Source organism: Rhinoraja longicauda, chromosome 10, assembly GCF_053455715.1.
Source record: "Rhinoraja longicauda isolate Sanriku21f chromosome 10, sRhiLon1.1, whole genome shotgun sequence".
Lineage (NCBI taxonomy): Eukaryota > Metazoa > Chordata > Chondrichthyes > Rajiformes > Arhynchobatidae > Rhinoraja > Rhinoraja longicauda.
In genome coordinates, this window is record NC_135962.1 from 24,180,184 (window position 1) to 24,199,289 (window position 19,106).

A 19,106-nucleotide genomic window follows, 5' to 3' on the forward strand; every position below is an offset into this window, starting at 1 on the left:
CTGTGGAATTCTCTGCCACAGAAGGTAGTTGAGGCCAGTTCATTGGCTATATTTAAGAGGGAGTTAGATGTGGCTCTTGTGGCTAAAGGGATCAGGGGGTATGGAGAGAAGGCAGGTACAGGTTACTGAGCTGGATGATCAGCCATGATCATATTGAATGGTGGTGCAGGCTCGAAGGGGCGAATGGCCTACTCCTGCATCTATTTTCTATGTTTCTGTTTCTATTTCCTCAATTATTGCAGAACTGAGTGTAAAACTGGTGCTTTTATTAAAGTTTCCAATTTACTAATAATATCAAATTTCAATGATGTAAAAGGGGGAAGAGTCAGAGTGTTACTTAACATTGGAGAATTCAATGTCCATTGGAATGTAAGTTACCCACACGGAATACAAGATTCTGTTCCTCCAGTTTGCATGTCACCTCACTCTGGCAATGAGGCCCAGGATAGAAACTTCAGTATGGGATTGAGAAGGAGTGTTAAAATGGTTAGCAATCAGGAGATCCATGCCAAGGTGGATCGGGCACAAGTTTTCGGCAAAACAGATGTACGTGGCGATGTAAAGGAGGCCACATCGGGAGCACAAATGCAGTAGATGAGATTAGAAGAAGTGCATGTTAACCTCTGTCTCATCTAGAAGGCCATGTAGGATCCCTGGAAGGATATGGGAGAGGTGGTGTCTGGACAGGTGTTATATCTCCTGCGGTTGCAGGGAAAAGTACACGGGGAGTGTGTGGTTTGGGTGTAGAGCGATGAGTGATCCAAAGAGTTGTGGAGTGAGTGGTCTCTATGTAAAGTGGAAAGGGGTAGGGATGGGAATGGCAAGATGTGACAGGTGGTGGCATCATATTGAAGGTGGCAAAAATGTTGGAGAATGATGTGCTAGATGCAGAGGTTAGCGAGGTGAAAGGCAAGGACCTGGAGAACTCTACACATTCCCTCTAGAGAGAGGGGGAACAAGGGCTTAATTGTGGGACACAGTAGACACAGGCAAAGGATCCATCCACTACAGCAGAGGGGAAACCATATTTAATAAAGACGTAGGAGTGGAAAATGTCTCCTCATTTCCAGCTTTCATTCCCCCTACTACTGTTAGTCTGAAGAATGGTCCTGACTCAAAATATTGCCTTCCTTTCCTTCCACAAACGCTGTCTGTCTCACTGAGTTACTGCAACACTGTGTTTTACTCAAGATTCCAGCATTTGCAGTTCCTGTGTCACCAGGAAACTATGTAGGATTTCCAATATTACTAAAAAAGGTAATGGAAAGGATGAGAGCAGTGACATTGATCTCATGGATAGAGCTGGAGCAACATTCAGCTTGAAGAATGCTGAATATGACAAAAGTTGTATTGAAGACAGGGAAGGAATACAGAGGTAGAAACCCCAAGATTTAAACTTTAGACGTTAGAGCTGCAGGGTGGAAACAGGCCCTTCAGCTCGAGTCCACGCTGACCAGCAATCAGAATCAGAATAGCCTTTATTGTCATCCAAAAAACATGTCTTTTGGATGAAATTCCATTACCCACAATCCAACAATAAGAAGCAATAGAAACAAAGCAATAACACACACAATCACAAAACCAGCACAAAACAAAAAATAAACATCCATCACAGTTGAATCTCCTCCAGTCACCTCCTCATTGTGATGGAAGGCCAGAATGTTTTTTCTCTTCCCTGCCGTCTTCTCCCGCGATCAGGCTGTTGAACTTGCCACGTCGGGGTGGTTGGGGCTCCCGACATTGAAGCCCCCGCCGGGTGGAGAAAATCCCACGGCCTATTCCACGCAGATGGTGAAAAGTCCGCGGCGGGCCGACCCAAGCCCCGCAATCACGCCGTACATTAATATCCTACACACTAGGGACAATTTACAATTTTACCAAAGCCAATTAATCTACAAACCTGTATGTTTTTGGAATGTGGGAGGAAACCGGAGTACCCAGAGAAAACCTACGCAGTCACAGGGAGAACGTACACACTCCGTACAGACAGCACCTATCGTCAGGATCAAACCTGGATTTCTGGCGCTGTCAGGCAGCAACTCTACTGCTACGCCACTGTGCCGCTCCAACAAATCTCACACCCGTTTAATAATATTTATCGAATGCTGACAGATTACAAAGAAAAGTGAAAGGTAAGTGAAACAAGAACTGCAGATCTTTCTATTAAAAAATAGCAATAGAAATGCTAAACTGAATAAAGGAAAGCAAGTTCGCTGGAAGGGCACAGGTATGCAACAACCTAATCCGACCAACACAATTTGGCTCATACATGTCTCACAATAAAATGGTCACTAAATTTCAAAGTGACTTATTTGGTTCCAAAATACAGAGGCATCCTGACTTCTTTATTGAAGGTGATATATAAATTCATCGTTTTTCTCCAATACTTGCTGAAGCTGTCCTAAGCTTTTAAAAATTTCAATGTTTCAAGGTTTCAAGGTCAGTCTATTGCCACATGTACCAATTAAGGTACAGTGAAATTTGAGTTACCATACAGCCATAGTAAGTAAAAAGCAACACTTAAACACACACCCACATAAAAGTTAACATAACCATCCACCATAGCGGACTCCACATTCCTCACTGTGATGGAAAGAAATTAAAAATTCTCTAACATAGAATTATAGAACTCACCTAACCTGAAATGCAAACACCAAAATAAAGAGTGTAAACCCTTTCACAACATTAATTTTACTCCATAAAGGCCAGTAACCTCCCTAAATCTTATTCTTAAACTGATTTGAACAAATGAGCCACATCAACTCTTTTTTTTAAAAACACGTCCTTCACAACTGTACAACTATTGCCGATATTTATATTGTTTTGATTTTGAACACATGAAGATTAAACCAGGATATAAGGTGGCTACATGCAGAAGTTAAGTGAAAGGGAGAAGACTTGACAAACCTCTGCATTACAGCCGTTTGGGTTACGGAGGTTCACCCTCACAGAATTCTCAAATTATTACTCAAAAATCTGATACAGAAAAAATTCATGGAAATCATATTTAAAACAATATTAACACAACTTTAATTCTGTTTAAACGTGTTTTTTGACATGTTTGTAGATGATCCAGCTTTGCGTGAAAGAAAATCACGATATGGACTGTTTTCAAATGGAAAGGGGATGTCTGGAAAAATGTGGGAAAATATGAAGTTGTCCATTTTGCCAGGAAAACCCAAAATTGCAGCATATGATATAAATAATGAGAGTTTGCAGAGCTCTGAGATGGAGATGAATGCCCATGAGTACAATACAGCAGCAGTGAGAAATTAGGAATGCCAACAGAATATCATTTATTGCCAGGGCAACTTCATACAGAAGTAGAGCTGCTGTGCTTTAGTCACATGCAGCATTTGGAGCACGGAGCACAGTACTGATTGCCCTGTGGGAGGCATTCAATGCATTGTAACCAGTCACAGGTGGTTTATTTTATTGAGTCTGGAACACGTGGGTTGTCTTAGAAGGAACATTAGAGATACCAGATATTTGGAGTCGAGACGACTTGATTGAAATATACAACATTCCAAAGGATCTTGATAGGGTGGATGTGTTCCCTTGAGAGGGAGCATCTCGAACTCAGGGTCAACATTTAAACTAATGAGTCAAATCTTATTCTCTTAGAACAGTCCTTCTCAAAAGGAGGTGGAGCCAGCAGTCTGATTCTTGCTCAGGGGCTGAAATATTATTTTGGGCTGATGGGAATGCAGAGTTGCAGTTACAATTAGATCAGCCACAATCTTATTAAATGGCAGAATTGGCTTCAGAGCTGAGTAGTCTTCTCCTGCTCCTAATTTTTGTCCTCGCACAGAATTCAGATGCAGTGAGGATAATAAAGTACAAAGAATCATTACCCAAAAATCCTATTGAGTGCAAAATTATGGATTTGAATGTCGAATTGGATGACAACTCTACTCGGCCGCATCTTATAAAGTTTACAGGATTAAACTTAAGCAAGCCAATAGGAAAACCATTAGATCAAACAGACAGAAACTGCAGGGAGCGAGGTAAGACAGTTGGATTAAGTTACATTTATTTCAATGCGAAAGGCCTGACGGATAAGGCGGATGAATTTAGGTCGTGGATAGGAACACGGGATAGGGATGTTATAGCTGCAACAGCAACCTGACTGAGGAAGGGACAGGACTGGTAGCTTAATGTACCAGGGCACAGATGCTACCACGGTGATAGAGCTGGAGGTAAAAGAAGGGAGTTGCTTTACTGATTAAGGAGAACATCACGGCAGTAGTCCAAGTTGACATTACTGACGGTTCATCCAATGGGACAATATGGGCGAGGTGAGAAAAAAAGAGAATGACCACCTCACAGGGAGTGTACTGTACCCCCTCCAAATAGTCAAAGGGAATAAGAACAAATATGCTGGGATTCATTGCCACAGATGGATGTGGAGGACGTCAATGGATATATTTAAGGCGGAGATTGACAGATTCTCGATTGGTAAGGGTGCCAGGGGTTATGGGGAGAAGGCAGCAGAACGGCATTGAGAGGGATAGATCAGCCATGACTGAATGGCGGAGAAAACCTGATGGGCCGAATGGCTCCTCTAACGTGAACATATGAGATTGCAGGCAGTTGCAAGACAAATAGGGTTGTCATAACTTTCCCAAGAAAGGCATGGACTGCTATGGTGCCAAGGGCTTAAGACAGTGGAATTTGTCAAATATGTTCAGGAAAATCTCCTTGAGGAGCCCACAAGAGAGAGGGCAAAACTTGACTTACTCTAAGGAAATTGTGAAGAATGACTGAAGCGATGTTGGGCAAGCCTTTTGGGACCAGTAACCATAGTTTTATTAGCTTTAAAATAGTTACCCCGTGACTTGGTGCTGGGCCAATCCTTGTTTGTCATCTGTATTAAGGATTTGGATGAGAATGTATGAGGAATCGTGAGTACAAGGACATTGTTCCATGAAAGTGGTGTCACAGGTGGACAGGATGATGCAGGCAGCTTTTGGCATGCTGGTCTTCACCGGTAATGGCATTGATTGTACTTTGGGATCTTATGTTGCAGTTGTACAAGAAGCACGGCGCATTCCCAGCCATAAATGATGACATTGAGCTAGAAAGAGTGCAGAAAAGATTTTAGAGGATGATCCCAGGACTCGAGTCCTGGGAACTTCCTCTTAAAAATAAAAATAAGTCAGCTGTGCAATTTCAAAAACAAACCGTGCAAAAAAAATATTCAGAACAGTACTCTCTGTAAAGAATGTGAGTTTTAGACTTAGTTTAATATTTGATAAGTCAGAATGTTTTTGTTGTTGTAATCAAAAATAAAGGCTGAATTCACTCATACAGAACAAATTTATTTGAAAGAATGTGCAGGAAGGACTTGCAGATGCTGGTTTAAACCAAAGATTATTTGAAAGAAACTGGTAAAGCAATGCTGACAGGCAAGAACACTTATCATATCATAAAAGCATCAATCTACACACATACCGCATAGTAAAAAAGCAAAAACAGGTGTTTAGAAATTTTTGCAAAGTAATTAAAAAGAAACAAACTGAAATATCACATTTACATAAGTATTCAGACCCTTTATTCAGTATTTTGTTGAGGCACATTTGGCAGCGATTACAGCCTCAAATCTTCTCGAGTATGACGCTACAAGCTTGGCACACCTGTATTTCGGAAATTTCTCCCATTCTTCTCTGCAGATCCTCTCAAGCTCTGTCAGGTTGGATGGGGAGCGTCGATGCACAACTATTTTCAGGTCCCTCCAGAGATTTTTGATCGGGTTTACATCCGGGACACTCAAGGACATTTACAGACATGTCACAAAGCCACTCCTGTGTTGTCTTGGCTGTGTGCTTAGGGTCGTTGTCCTGTTGGAAGGTCAACCTCCGCCTCCGTCTGAGGTCCAGAACGCCTCAACAAAATACTGAATAAAGGGTCTGAATACTTATGTAAATGTGATATTTCAGTTTGTTTCTTTTTAATTACTTTGCAAAAATTTCTAAACACCTGTTTTTGCTTTTTTACTATGCGGTATGTGTGTAGATTGATGCTTTAAAAAAAATGAATTGAATCCATTTAAGGCTGTAACGTGACAAAATGTGGAAGGGGTGAAGGGGTCTGGATACTTTCTGAATGCACTGTATTTGTGTGACTAGTTTTTGGGAGGGTCACAGATTACTAGCTCTGCCTGTAAACTCTCCACCACTCCCACAACTGAGACAAAACGACATCAGACCCTGGTAGTTGACACAACCACGTTAAAACTTGCTGACACTAAGCATAATAAGGCTTTGACCTAACCACCTTCTAATAATTCATCTTGTACTCTTGGTTCACCACAAGCCCCATTTGAAATCATTCTGACGAGTCTAGTGCTTTCCAGATTGATTTATTGCTCTGCCACAATTGGTAACCATTTTTTAAGCATTGCTTTCCATTTGATCATTTCTTTCTAACCGCCTAGCATGTGAAATCATATTTTCTTAATTGTTTCTCTTGGCTGCAAGCAGTCTACGAAAGACAGGTGTCACAAATACCTTTCATACCACGCCTGTTTAAAAAAAAAAAAGTACCTCTTCTTTCCTCTTGGTTTCAAGAGATTTAATTCCACAGCATGTTTCACATCCCTTTCAGGATGTTTTGATATGGTTGCAACTAGTGAAATCTTTGAAATATAAAGTTGGAAAAGCAGCAGCCAGTTTGAATGCAGCAGGTTCTCGAAAACACTGAGTTATAATTAGAAAATGTATTTCTTTAACTTTTTAAGTTAACTATAAGTTAAAGTTCTAAACATCTCTCTGAAGAGTTAGCCAGGTTTATGCCTCATCGCAGTATTGCGCTCTAAGAGTATGCCATTATCATGGCTTCAATCCAACTCTGGATGTGATCAGCTTGTCAATACGTGTTTATTGTACATGTGCTGTGCTCTTTCAATGGTTTGCTTGAAGCCTGGATTTAGGGTGTTGGTTATGATCCTGCCGTGCTAACGTGATTTTTGCTCACTTGAGTTTGCATTGCATGGAGCCTCTGATATTCTATGCTCCATTCTCTCTGAGAATTATCTAGCCAGGTTTTGCAAGTACGAGCAATTGGATGTAGTCACTCTAGCCCAAAACTGCAGTTCCCTGAAGCATTTGTACCTCCTTTTTATCCCCCACAACATGTGTGGGATTTTGAGCTCCACAAAATATTTTCTTGACCTTTGCTCAGCTGCCTCCATTTATTTTCATTTGACTTTGCTTGTTAAAAGTTGGCTTTTTGTTATCTATAGGTGAAATCAATAATGAATTGCCTTGTTTTGTGGGACGTAGATGAACATGGTTTTTGATTCCAACAATTGCATGTTGTTTTGGAAGACTGATCTTTGGGAATTTGCATGGTATGTAGGTTAATTGGCTGGGTAAATGTAAAAATTGTCCCTAGTGGGTGTAGGATAGTGTTAATGTACGGGGATCACTGGGCGGCACGGACTTGGAGGGCCGAAAAGGCCTGTTTCCGGCTGTGTATATATATATGATATATGATATATATGATATATATATGATCATATCATATATATACAGCCGGAAACAGGCCTTTTCGGCCCACCAAGTCCGTGCCGCCCAGTGATCCCCGTACATTAACACTATCCTACACCCACTAGGGACAATTTTTACATTTACCCAGCCAATTAACCTACATACCTGTACGTCTTTGGAGTGTGGGAGGAAACCGAAGATCTCGGAGAAAACCCACGCAGGTCACGGGGAGAACGTACAAACTCCTTACAGTGCAGCACCCGTAGTCAGGATCGAACCTGAGTCTCCGGCGCTGCATTCGCTGTAAAGCAGCAATTCTACCGCTGCGCTACCGTACTTGTACTCGTACTTATTTGCAAACTTTCTTTTTTTTTTAACACAAAAAGCTGCACAGCACAGTGTCTCACCTTGAAATACAGATTGTAATAACCATTAAATAGATGCTAAAGTTATGATTTTTGAAACAAGAGGAGCCAATAACTGAAAGAACACTGAATTTGTGGAACCAGCCGAATTGGTTCGGGGAACTGCACTGGTGGGGCATTTTCATACATTAGACTCAGAAAGGTAATTAAAGTCACTCAATTACTTCGCAAGTATTCTTGCCTATTGCCAATAGTTATTTTTAATTAGAGAATAGTAGTTTAGCAAATTATAAACACCAGTTGCATTCAAGACTCAATACACAAACTGTATGCAAGTCTAATGAACATGAACAAAGAATAATATGTTGATTTCTTCATCCATTGTTTTAGATATTCTGTGGAAAACGGAATGGTAAAGTCAACACATCACATTACAATAGACTTCATTCACTATGTTAAATGACCAGAGTTTCTTGATCCCAAATGTAATTAGGCTTGTATACACTGGAATTTAGAAGGATGAGAGGAGATTTATCGAAACGTATAAGATTATTAAGGGGTTGGACACGTTAGAGGCAGGAAACATGTTCCCAATGTTGGGGGAGTCCAGAACAAGGGGCCACAGTTTAAGAATAAGGGGTAGGCCATTTAGAACTGAGATGAGGAAAAACTTTTTCAGTCAGAGTTGTGAATCTGTGGAATTCTCTGCCTCAGAAGGCAGTGGAGGCCAATTCTCTGAATGCATTCAAGAGAGAGTTGGATAGAGCTCTTAAGGATAGCGGAGTCAGGGGGTATGGGGAGAAGGCAGGAACGGGGTACTGATTGAGAATGATCAGCCATGATCACATTGAATGGCGGTGCTGGCTCGAAGGGCCGAATGCCCTCCTCCTGCACCTATTGTCTATTGTAATACTTAAAAAGGTCCAGACTTTGCAGGTGTAAAGACAGCAAAGCTATTTGGCACATAGATTTATTACACCACAACACTTGAATGTATGTACATTTCTGCATCCAGTTTCTAACTAGTAAGTTCAGAGATTCCCGTCAGTAGCAAAGCACTCCACCAGTCAAATCAAAGAGCTACAAATGAAAGAATTCTCGCTGCAAAATATCACAAAATGTTTGTTTTATTGCAGTGTCTATGTGATTTTTTAAATATTGTAATAAACCATAATTATTACTAAGTAAAATGTCAGTCCCTCCAAATCTGACTTTATATCAGTAGTTTAAATAGCCTTCAGATAAGCATTACGAAAGACCAAATTTTAGAATAATGGTTCTTTTCAAAAAATGGAGATAGCCTAATTGCTTACTCTTTATTTGGTACTCTGCCACATTCTTAAATGTTAGTTAACAATTTTGCTCTCTCCTTCCTAGTTTCTTCACTGACAATCCTTTAATGTAACCGGCTAGCCAGCCAGTATGCAAACATCACTGCTCCTGACCATGGATTGCTGTGCATTCACTGGGAAAGTTGACGGCAACAGCTTTTGTGTGTGTTTCTTGAAGGCCACGATATGATACAACTTTATTTATCCCAGGAGGGAAATTGATCTGCCAACAGTCATACAAACACAGAATACATGAAACGACAGCTGGAGGGCTATCCCTTTTTCACTAACTGCAATATCCAAGTCATATGATAATTAATAATATTCCAAACTACTGAAACAATATTTAAGCAAAACAAAAACTAAAGTCTGCCATGAAAAAAAAAACCTTTCACATCAATCTTGCACTTACAAACCTCATTCTCGACTAACTAATTGTTGGATATGATGACAAAGCCCTTCAAGTTTCCTCTAGGTAAACAAATTTATTTTTCTTCTTCCGCAGTTCCTCAAGGTCAAAGATGATTTGTGTACAGTTCATGATCAGGAAGATGTGGGAACCTCCACTCTTCCATAGATTGGAGTGTGGATCATTTTTGAAACGATCCACTCCTTATGGAACGTTCAGTCTGAAGAAGGGTCTCGACCCAAAACCTCACCCATTCCTGCTCCCCAGAGATGCTGCCTGTCTCGCTGAGTTACTCCAGCATTTTGTGTCTATCTTATGTGTGCTCTCAAAACAAGACCTGGAAGTTCTCAATATCATCCTTAATGCGTCTTCTCCATTTAGAATGGAAATGGGCCAGAAATTCCCCAGAGTCACTGGTGATGAGGCAGTTCAGAGAGGTTTGTTCCCTTCCCATGCAAGCCATGATCAATCAATTTCAAACAAGGTTGCATTGTTCATCCAAAGTTTACCTCTATCTTTGTTGCTACAATCCCACCATCACGCATGGATGTGATAGTAATCTTCAGAATCAATGATGCACTGTGCAAACACAGCAACCACACTTCAGAACCAAAGGGTAGGCATGCTACACTTTACAGATGATGCTTGTATTTGTGCACGTTCTGAGGCCAAACTCCAAGAACTGATCAACCCATTCATGAAAGCTTCTAGAGAATAATCCTCAATATCTGTTAGACCAGTGTTCTTTACCTACCTACCTACCTACCTACCTACCCACCCACCCACCTACCCAAAACTCTCATATTGTATATGCGTATATATATATATATATATATATATATATATGTATATATATAGATTTAGTATATGTTCCCGAAATATTGCCAAAACGGTGCACAATGGCGTGACAATTTCAGCACCACCTTAATACCATTGTCTTGTGGTTCAAATGGCTGTTATATATTTTTTTTAATTCACTTTTTAAACATTAAAAATCACCTTTTCAAACATTAAAATTATATTTTCCACCAGCCGTGCCCATCAGCCGTGTTCAACGTCACAATGGAAACCCAACAGGTCTGCATATTCGACGCCACAATGGGAACCCAACACGTCCGCACCTGTGCAGTTGGGGCCCGTTAATCTGATACTTACCTCAGATGGCTGCCGGATCCGCATGTGCGCAGAACAAACCAGTACCCACCTGCGCAGTTGGAGCCCGTTCATCTAATACTTAAGTAAGATGGCTACCGGATCCGCAGTTGGGAGAGGGTTGCCATTTTGTGTTCAGCTCCGGCGCATGCACAGATGTGGGAGGGTTGACCTTTCTCCCGTGGTGCAGCGTGAACCTTCCTCCCGTGCTGCAGCACGGTGTCAGAAAGAAGGCGAAAGAAGATGGCCGGCAGACCGCTCTCCTGCTGCTGAGAGTCCAAACAGGAGGAAGATGCGCGACTCCTGTCGCCACGCTGCCCGCCGGGAGGTGTAGCCCCCACTCCCGCCTGGACCCAGTGCCCCGGACCATCACTGGACTACAACCCCCAGCGGGCAGTGCAACGTACACGCACGAACACACACACACTGGGCCGCTCTTCTTCTCCTCCTCTGCTCCGCCATCTTGTGCGCGGCTCCCGCCGCCATGCTGCCCGCCGGGAAGTATAATCCCCGCTCCCGCCCGGCCCCAGACCATCGGAATGGGTGAGTGGGGGGAGGGGATGGGGGAGTGCCGGAGAGCCCCTAAGAGTGTGGGGGGGGGGGGGGGGGGGGTTGAGGGGAGGATAAGGGGGGTTGAGGGGGGATGAGTGGGTGGGGGGGAAGGGAGGGAGGGGGGGAATGCCGGAGAGCCCCTAAGAGTGGAGAGGGGCGACTGAGTGGAGATAAGGGGGGATGGAGTGGGTGAGGGGAGGAGGGGGGTTGAGGGGGGGATGGAGTGGGCGAGTGGAGGGGGGGATAAGGGGGGCTCAGGGGGGATGGAGTGGGTGAGTGGGGGGGGAGAAGGGGTGTTGAGGGAGGATGGAGTGGATGAGTGAGGGGGAGGGGGGAGTGGGGGAGCGGAAGGTGCTAGCCCAATGCAGGAGAGGTTTGGGGGGTTGAGGGGGGATGGAGTGGCTGAGGTGGGGGAGGGGAGGAAGGGGGGGTTTCCATATCTTGGTAGTCACTTCCCAGCCAAGGCAGGCATGGTTGATAAAATCCACCACTGCCTTGAAAGTATCAAAGCCTTTCTTATTTGCACGTTTATAAAAGCAGTTAAAAGAAAAAAGCAATTACACACACGGTTACATTCAACAACAGATGCTTTTATTGCAATTCACGTATCTGTAAAAGTTGCATTCCTACCAATTTCCATTAAGCATAGCAAAAACAAAGTACTATTATGGCAGCTTGGGTCAAGGAAGGGGAGAAAACAAAAATGGTACCAAAATCAATGTAAAGAATTATCAACCTTTGGAGCATTAACATTAAACACATAGGAGATTGGTGTACAAACTTAAAGCACACGGTATTGAGGGTTCAGTGTTGAGGTGGATAGAAAATTGGTTGGCGGACAGGAAGCAAAGAGTAGGAATAAACCGGTCCTTTTCGGAATGGCAGGCAGTGACTAGTGGGGTACCGCAAGGCTCAGTGCTGGGACCCCAGTTATTTACAGTGTATATTAATGATTTGGATGAGGGAATTGAATGCAACATCTCTAAGTTTGCGGATGACACGAAGCTGGGTGGCAGTGTTAGCTGCGAGGAGGATGCTAGGAGGCTGCAGAGTGACTTGGATAGATTAGGCAAGTTGGCAAATGCATGGCAGATGCAATATAATGTGGATAAATGTGAGGTTATCCACTTTGGCGGCAAGAACAGGAAAGCAGAGTATTACCTGAATGGTGACCGATTAGGAGAAGGGGAGATGCAACGTGACCTGGGTGTCATGGTGCACCAGTCATTGAAAGCAAGCGTGCAGGTGCAGCAGGCAGTGAAGAAAGCGAATGGTATGTTGGCATTCATAGCAAGAGGATTTGAGTTTAGGAGCAGGGAGGTTCTGCTGCAGTTGTACAGGGCATTGGTGAGACCGCACCTGGAGTATTGTGTGCAGTTTTGGTCTCCTAATCTGAGGAAAGACGTTCTTGCCTTAGAGGGAGTGCAGAGAAGGTTCACCAGATTGATCCCTGGGATAGCGGGACTTTCATATGAAGAAAGACTGGATAGACTAGGCTTGTACTCGCTGGAATTTAGAAGACTGAGGGGGGATCTTATAGAAACATATAAAATTCTTAAGGGGTTGGAGAGGCTAGATGCGGGAAGATTGTTCCCGATGTTGGGGGAGTCCAGAACCAGGGGTCACAGCTTAAGGATAAGGGGGAAGTGTTTTTGGACCGAGATGAGAAAACATTTCTTCACACAGAGTGGTGAGTCTGTGGAATTCTTTGCCACAGAAGGTAGTTGAGGCCAGTTCATTGGCTATATTTATCATATCATATCATATCATATCATATATATACAGCCGGAAACAGGCCTTTTCGGCCCAAAGAGGGAGTTAGATGTGGCCCTTGTGGCTAAAGGGATCAGGGGGTATGGAGAGAAGGCAGGTACAGGTTACTGAGCTGGATGATCAGCCATGATCATATTGAATGGCGGTGCAGGCTCGAAGGGCCGAATGGCCTACTCCTGCACCTATTTTCTATGTTTCTATGTAAAGGGTTTTGGACATTCGAGTCATAGACAAACCAATTGAGCTCTAAAGCTGGGTTCTCCTCTTTGATGGGGTTAGATGAGAAAGAAGACTATGTGCCCCATAAGTTTCATATTTCTATTGTAGGCTATCACAATGACATCATAGTTGTGAATTTTCTCAGAGCAATTGGTGTAAATGCAGCAAACGACCAGAGACTGGAAAATATTATCTGCAACAAAAATATACTGAGTTTAAAATTACTAGCCTCAATTACAGTGAACCACCATTCCCTAATACGTGATAGAGAAGAAACCATATTTATTTACATATTTTCATACATACAAAACAAAACAGACATTAAAGAATATATTTTCAAATCCCCGTTGTAATCTAAGAACCTGTTGAAACGAAACAATTTGACAAAAATGCAAGTCGCTCCCAACTAGAAGCACTATAAACAGCTCCCATTGGGTTTCCTCATTCACCAGACATACATACAGCAGACCACAAAACTCTCGTCTGAAGATTAGGGTGAATGCATTTCAAGAATCTTGACTAAAGTCTGACTGGTGTGGTCCAATCACAAATACTGCACAAGCACACAGAGACGGGTTCTGCTGCAATAAATAAAATCCTGCAGTGTTAATGCCTGCAAAATTCCTCTGGTTACCAGCTCATTATGCCGAGCTTTTATTTCAAGTCAAAGAATAAAGCCACCATCAAGAAAACAGATAGTAAATCTTCTTTCTTGTTAGTGAAAGACTCAAACCTATTTTATATTAACGATTTGTGTACATTAATTCTACTGAACAATGCAGCCACTGGAAAAACAAGCAGGGCCATGTACACACTGTGCTGCTATACAAAATCTGATGGGGATTACTATTTCAAGTTTTCAAAAGGGAAAAAGCAAAGAAAATGTCAAATATAACTTCATCTAAGAAAGTCTTGTCCTACTCCAAGTTCACTTGTGCAGTTTCAGTGAAAGCATCCTAAACAAGCCAAAAGTTTGTGGATTGAGAGACTTGACAGAGGCTGACTCTCCAGTTGTGTGCCTATTTCAGAACATCAGGACAGAAACCAGCCACATGGCCATTTGAACCGGGTCCATCATTCAATTAAATCATGGCTGTTCTCTATCTTAATTCTGTCTACCCATCTGTGTTCAAAATCTTGCAAACCTTCTCAAAATCTATCAGGAACACAAAACCAAAGGAATTTTCAGAGACATTTGCAGCATTGGAGGGAGCAATTTGGCCCAACATGGCCACTATGGTCACAAAAATAAATTCTCAGACCAATCCCCAAATGATCATAATTTTCCCATAAACAGTCCTGACAAACATGTTAAAAAAATAACATAGGAGGCACTGAAGAAGGCAGAATAATGATCCACAAAGATAACGCCTGAACTGACACGCTATATCTATCCAGAAAGCCCCTGGAGGCCTGCAGGGGCAGAAGCAGCGAGCGCTGGAGGTCAACGACCTGAGGGTGAAGGGCCCAGGGAGGAAGGGCTCGACGGCCTTGGAGGAGGAGGCGGTGGAAGAGGAGGAGGGGCAGAGTGTCGAGCCCGAAGAGGAGGAGGAAGAGGACCGGGAGAGGCCGATTGGCAGCGGAGGCCGAGCAGCAGCAAGAGCCGGGCCGGGCGCTGGGAGCCGGTGCGGAGGGTCAGGCCACGGCTCTGCTCAGCGGCCCCAGCCTCGAGGTGTTGAGCGCCGGCCGAGTGGACACGGAGCCCAGCTAACGGAGATGGCGAGCGGGGAGAAGGGCTGGAGGGCCAGCTGGAGCGGTGAAGGTCCGAAGAAAGCGAGGAACGGAGCAGGGGCGCCGAGCCTGGAGGAGCGAGGAGTGCGGGATCGGCGAGAGGTGTCGGGACACTCGGAGCACCGGGAGGGAGCCGGAAATGCGCTGATGGGAGAAGACCAACCGGAGGGTCCAGGGGAAGCCGAGCTGCAGCAAAATGCAGCCGCAGCATTGAACTGCAACACCCTCTCATCAGGACTGGTGAATAGTTCCACAACAGAAGTCATTCCAAACATAAAATAGAAGAAAAAGACGAAAGCCCTACACTGAAAGCCCGATTGTCTGCACTACACGGCGTGCCCTCCAGTAGGCGTTGCGTGGCAACAGTACAGGTCAGGGGCCGTGACCTCGCCTGCGGTGCAATCCCCCTATAGAGTCTTACAGCATGAAACTAGACCCTTCGGCCCACATTGCCCATGACAAACCCAATGTTCCATCGACACTAGTACCAAGTGTGTGCATTTGTCCATTTCCCTCTCTACCTTTCCTATCCATAAAATGACCACTAATAACAGAAATAAATTAACTTTTCAACAGTAGCTATGGGCACTCGCATGGGCCCTAGCTATGCCTGCCTCTTTGTCGGGTACGTCGAACAATCCCTGTTCCGGGCGTACACCAGCCCCATCCCCGAACTCTACCTCCGCTACATCGATGATTGCATTGGTGCTACCTCTTGTACCCATGCAGAACTCTCTGATTTCATACACTTCACTTCCAATTTCCATCCTGCCCTTAAATATACCTGGACTATCCCCGACAGGAGACAGACTAGTGACTGACATCTACTATAAACCCACTGACTCGCACAGCTATCTGGGCTAACACTTCTTCCCACCCGGTCCCCTGCAAAAAGTCTATCCCCTACTCCCAATTCCTCCGTCTACGCCGCATCTGCACCCGGGATGAGGTGTTTCACACTAGGGCATCAGAGATGTCCTCATTCTTCAGGAAACGGGGCTTCCCCTCTTCCATTATAGATGAGGCTCTCACTACGGTCTCTTCTACATCCCACAGCTCCGCTCTTGCTCCCCCCACTCGTAACAAGGACAGAATCCCCCTCGTTCTCACCTTCCACCCCACCAGCCAGTGTATCCAACAAATCATCCGCCAACATTTCCGTCACCTACAACGGGACCCCACCACTGGACATATCTTCCCATCCCCTCCCCTTTCTGCGTTCCGCAGAGACCGTTCCCTCCGTATCTCCCTGGTCCACTCGTCCCTTCCTACCCAAACTACCCCATCCCCGGGCACTTTCCCCTGCAACCACATGAGATGCAACACCTGTCCCTTTACCTCCCCCCTCAACTCCATCCAAGGACCCAAACAGTCTTTCCAGGTGAGACAGAGGTTCACCTGCACCTCCTCCAACCTCATCTATTGCATCCGCTGCTCCAGATGTCAACTTATTTACATCGGCGAAACCAAACGCAGGCTCGGCGATCGCTTCGCTCAACACCTGCACTCGATCCGCGTTAACCAATCTGATCTCCTGGTGGCTGAGCACTTCAACTCCCCCTCCCATTCCCAGTCTGATCTTTCTGTCATGGGCCTCCTCCAGTGCCATAGTGAGGCCCACCGGAAATTGGAGGAACAGCACCTCATATTTCGCCTGGGCAGTTTGCAGCCCAGTGGTATGAACATTGACTTCTCCAACTTTAGATAGTTCCTGTCCCTCTCTTCCCCTCCCCCTTCCCAGATCTCCCAATGTCTTCCTATCTCCACCTATATCCTTCCTTTGTCCCGCCCCCCTGACATCAGTCTGAAGAAGGGTCTCGACCCGAAACGTCGCCCATTCCTTCTCTCTTGAGATGCTGCCTGACCTGCTGAGTTACTCCAGCATTTTGTGAATAAATACCTTCGATTTGTACCAGCATCTGCAGTTATTTTCTTATAATACAATTACTGAAAATTAATTGCAACATATATACTTAAAAGCGTCAAACAGAATTCACGGAAAATTGGAAATAATAATTTAAACATCATACGCTAAAGGAATGTATAGCAGAGAATCTTGGGAGGCTGAGAAAAGAAACTAAAACTGTTTTCCCAAATAGAAACAGACTAAAGTAAACATACAATATTGAACTAAAGATTTATCTTGCACAATATTTTGGTTTTAGTCACAACATTCATATGTAAACAATGGCATGCTTTTGAAATCATCCCTCCTTGCGTTCTTCAAAATGAAACATACTACTAGTAGCTCCCATTTTTGTTTCTTTGAACAAGGTTTGTCGAAAACAGCCAAAAACAATCTCTCAGAAGCCCTTTGAAACATGGTATTCCAGGGTCATTGTATCCCACTATAAAACTGAAGACATTAAACGGATCTATTATTGTTTTGATATTAAACAAATTTACACATGGCCACTCTCCAGTTTATTATTCAAAACGCTATTGGAATGATAATGATAAAAGTGAGAAAAGTATTATAACCTAATCGATTAATATTTTTCATAATTTTCCCAAAAATTCAACATTCCACTGTGGACTTCATGCAAAGAACTATGTCAAATGCAAACACACAGGGTTATACCCACAATAATTCTCTACATGTTGAACAGAAGGAGATGCATGTCAAATACAAATGGCCAACTGTAATATTTCTGTTAAACTAAGTGATGATGCATACCAGACGCAATAGCATATTGAAATGATCAAACAATATAGCTATTAAAAGTTTCCATACATCAGCAAGTTTCAAATGCAAGCGGTTTATGTCTTACTAAGGAAGACATAAACCGTCTGCCGGAAATAGCGGGGGACCGGGGGGTCTAATGAGATGGAGGAACTGAGGGAAATCCAGGTTAGTAGGGAAGTGGTGTTAGGTAAATTAAATGGATTAAAGGCAGATAAATCCCCAGGGCCAGATAGGCTGCATCCCAGAGTGCTTAAGGAAGTAGCCTCAGAAATAGTGGATGCATTAGTGATAATTTTTCAAAACTCTTTAGATTCTGGAGTAGTTCCTGAGGACTGGAGGGTAGCTAATGTAACCCCACTTTTTAAAAAGGGAGGGAGAGAGAAAACGGGGAATTATAGACCAGTTAGCCTAACATCGGTAGTGGGGAAAATGCTAGAGTCAGTTATTAAAGATGTGATAGCATCACATTTGGAAAGTGGTGAAATCATCGGACAAAGTCAACATGGATTTACCAAAAGCAAATCATGTCTGACGAATCTTATAGAATTTTTCGAGGATGTAACTAGTAGAGTGGATAAGGGAGAACCAGTCGATGTGTTATATCTGGACTTTCAGAAGGCCTTCGACAAGGTCCCACATAGATTGGTGTACAAACTTAAAGCACACGGTATTGAGGGTTCAGTGTTGAGGTGGATAGAAAATTGGTTGGCGGACAGGAAGCAAAGAGTAGGAATAAACCGGTCCTTTTCGGAATGGCAGGCAGTGACTAGTGGGGTACCGCAAGGCTCAGTGCTGGGACCCCAGTTATTTACAGTGTATATTAATGATTTGGACGAGGGAATTGAATGCAACATCTCTAAGTTTGCAGATGACACGAAGCTGGGTGGCAGTGTTAGCTGCGTGGAGGATGCTAGGAGGCTGCAGAGTGACTTGGATAGATTAGGCGAGTGGGCAAATGCATGGCAGATGCAATATAATGTGGATAAATGTGAGGTTATCCACTTTGGCGGCAAGAACAGGAAAGCAGAGTGGATTTGAGTTTAGGAGCAGGGAGGTTCTGCTGCAGTTGTACAGGGCCTTGGTGAGACCGCACCTGGAGTTTTGTGTGCAGTTTTGGTCTCTTAACCTGAGGAAAGACGTTCTTGCCTTAGAGGGAGTACAGAGAAGGTTCACCAGATTGATCCCTGGGATGGCGGGACTTTCATATGAGGAAAGACTGGATAGACTGGGCTTGTACACGCTGGAATTTAGAAGACTGAGGGGGGATCTTATAGAAACATATAAAATTCTTAAGGGGTTGGAGAGGCTAGATGCGGGAAGATTGTTCCCGATGTTGGGGGAGTCCAGAACCAGGGGTCACAGGTTAAGGATAAGGGGGAAGTCTTTTAGGACCGAGAT

At 43.8% G+C, this 19,106-nt stretch overlaps 1 protein-coding gene across 4 annotated transcripts in view; it reads right to left on the reverse strand.

The window, feature by feature from the left end:
- Positions 1-19,106, reverse strand: part of stxbp6 (syntaxin binding protein 6 (amisyn)) — a 369,474-nt gene that overhangs the window by 173,999 nt on the left and 176,369 nt on the right. The gene's annotated exons all lie outside the window — the stretch shown is intronic.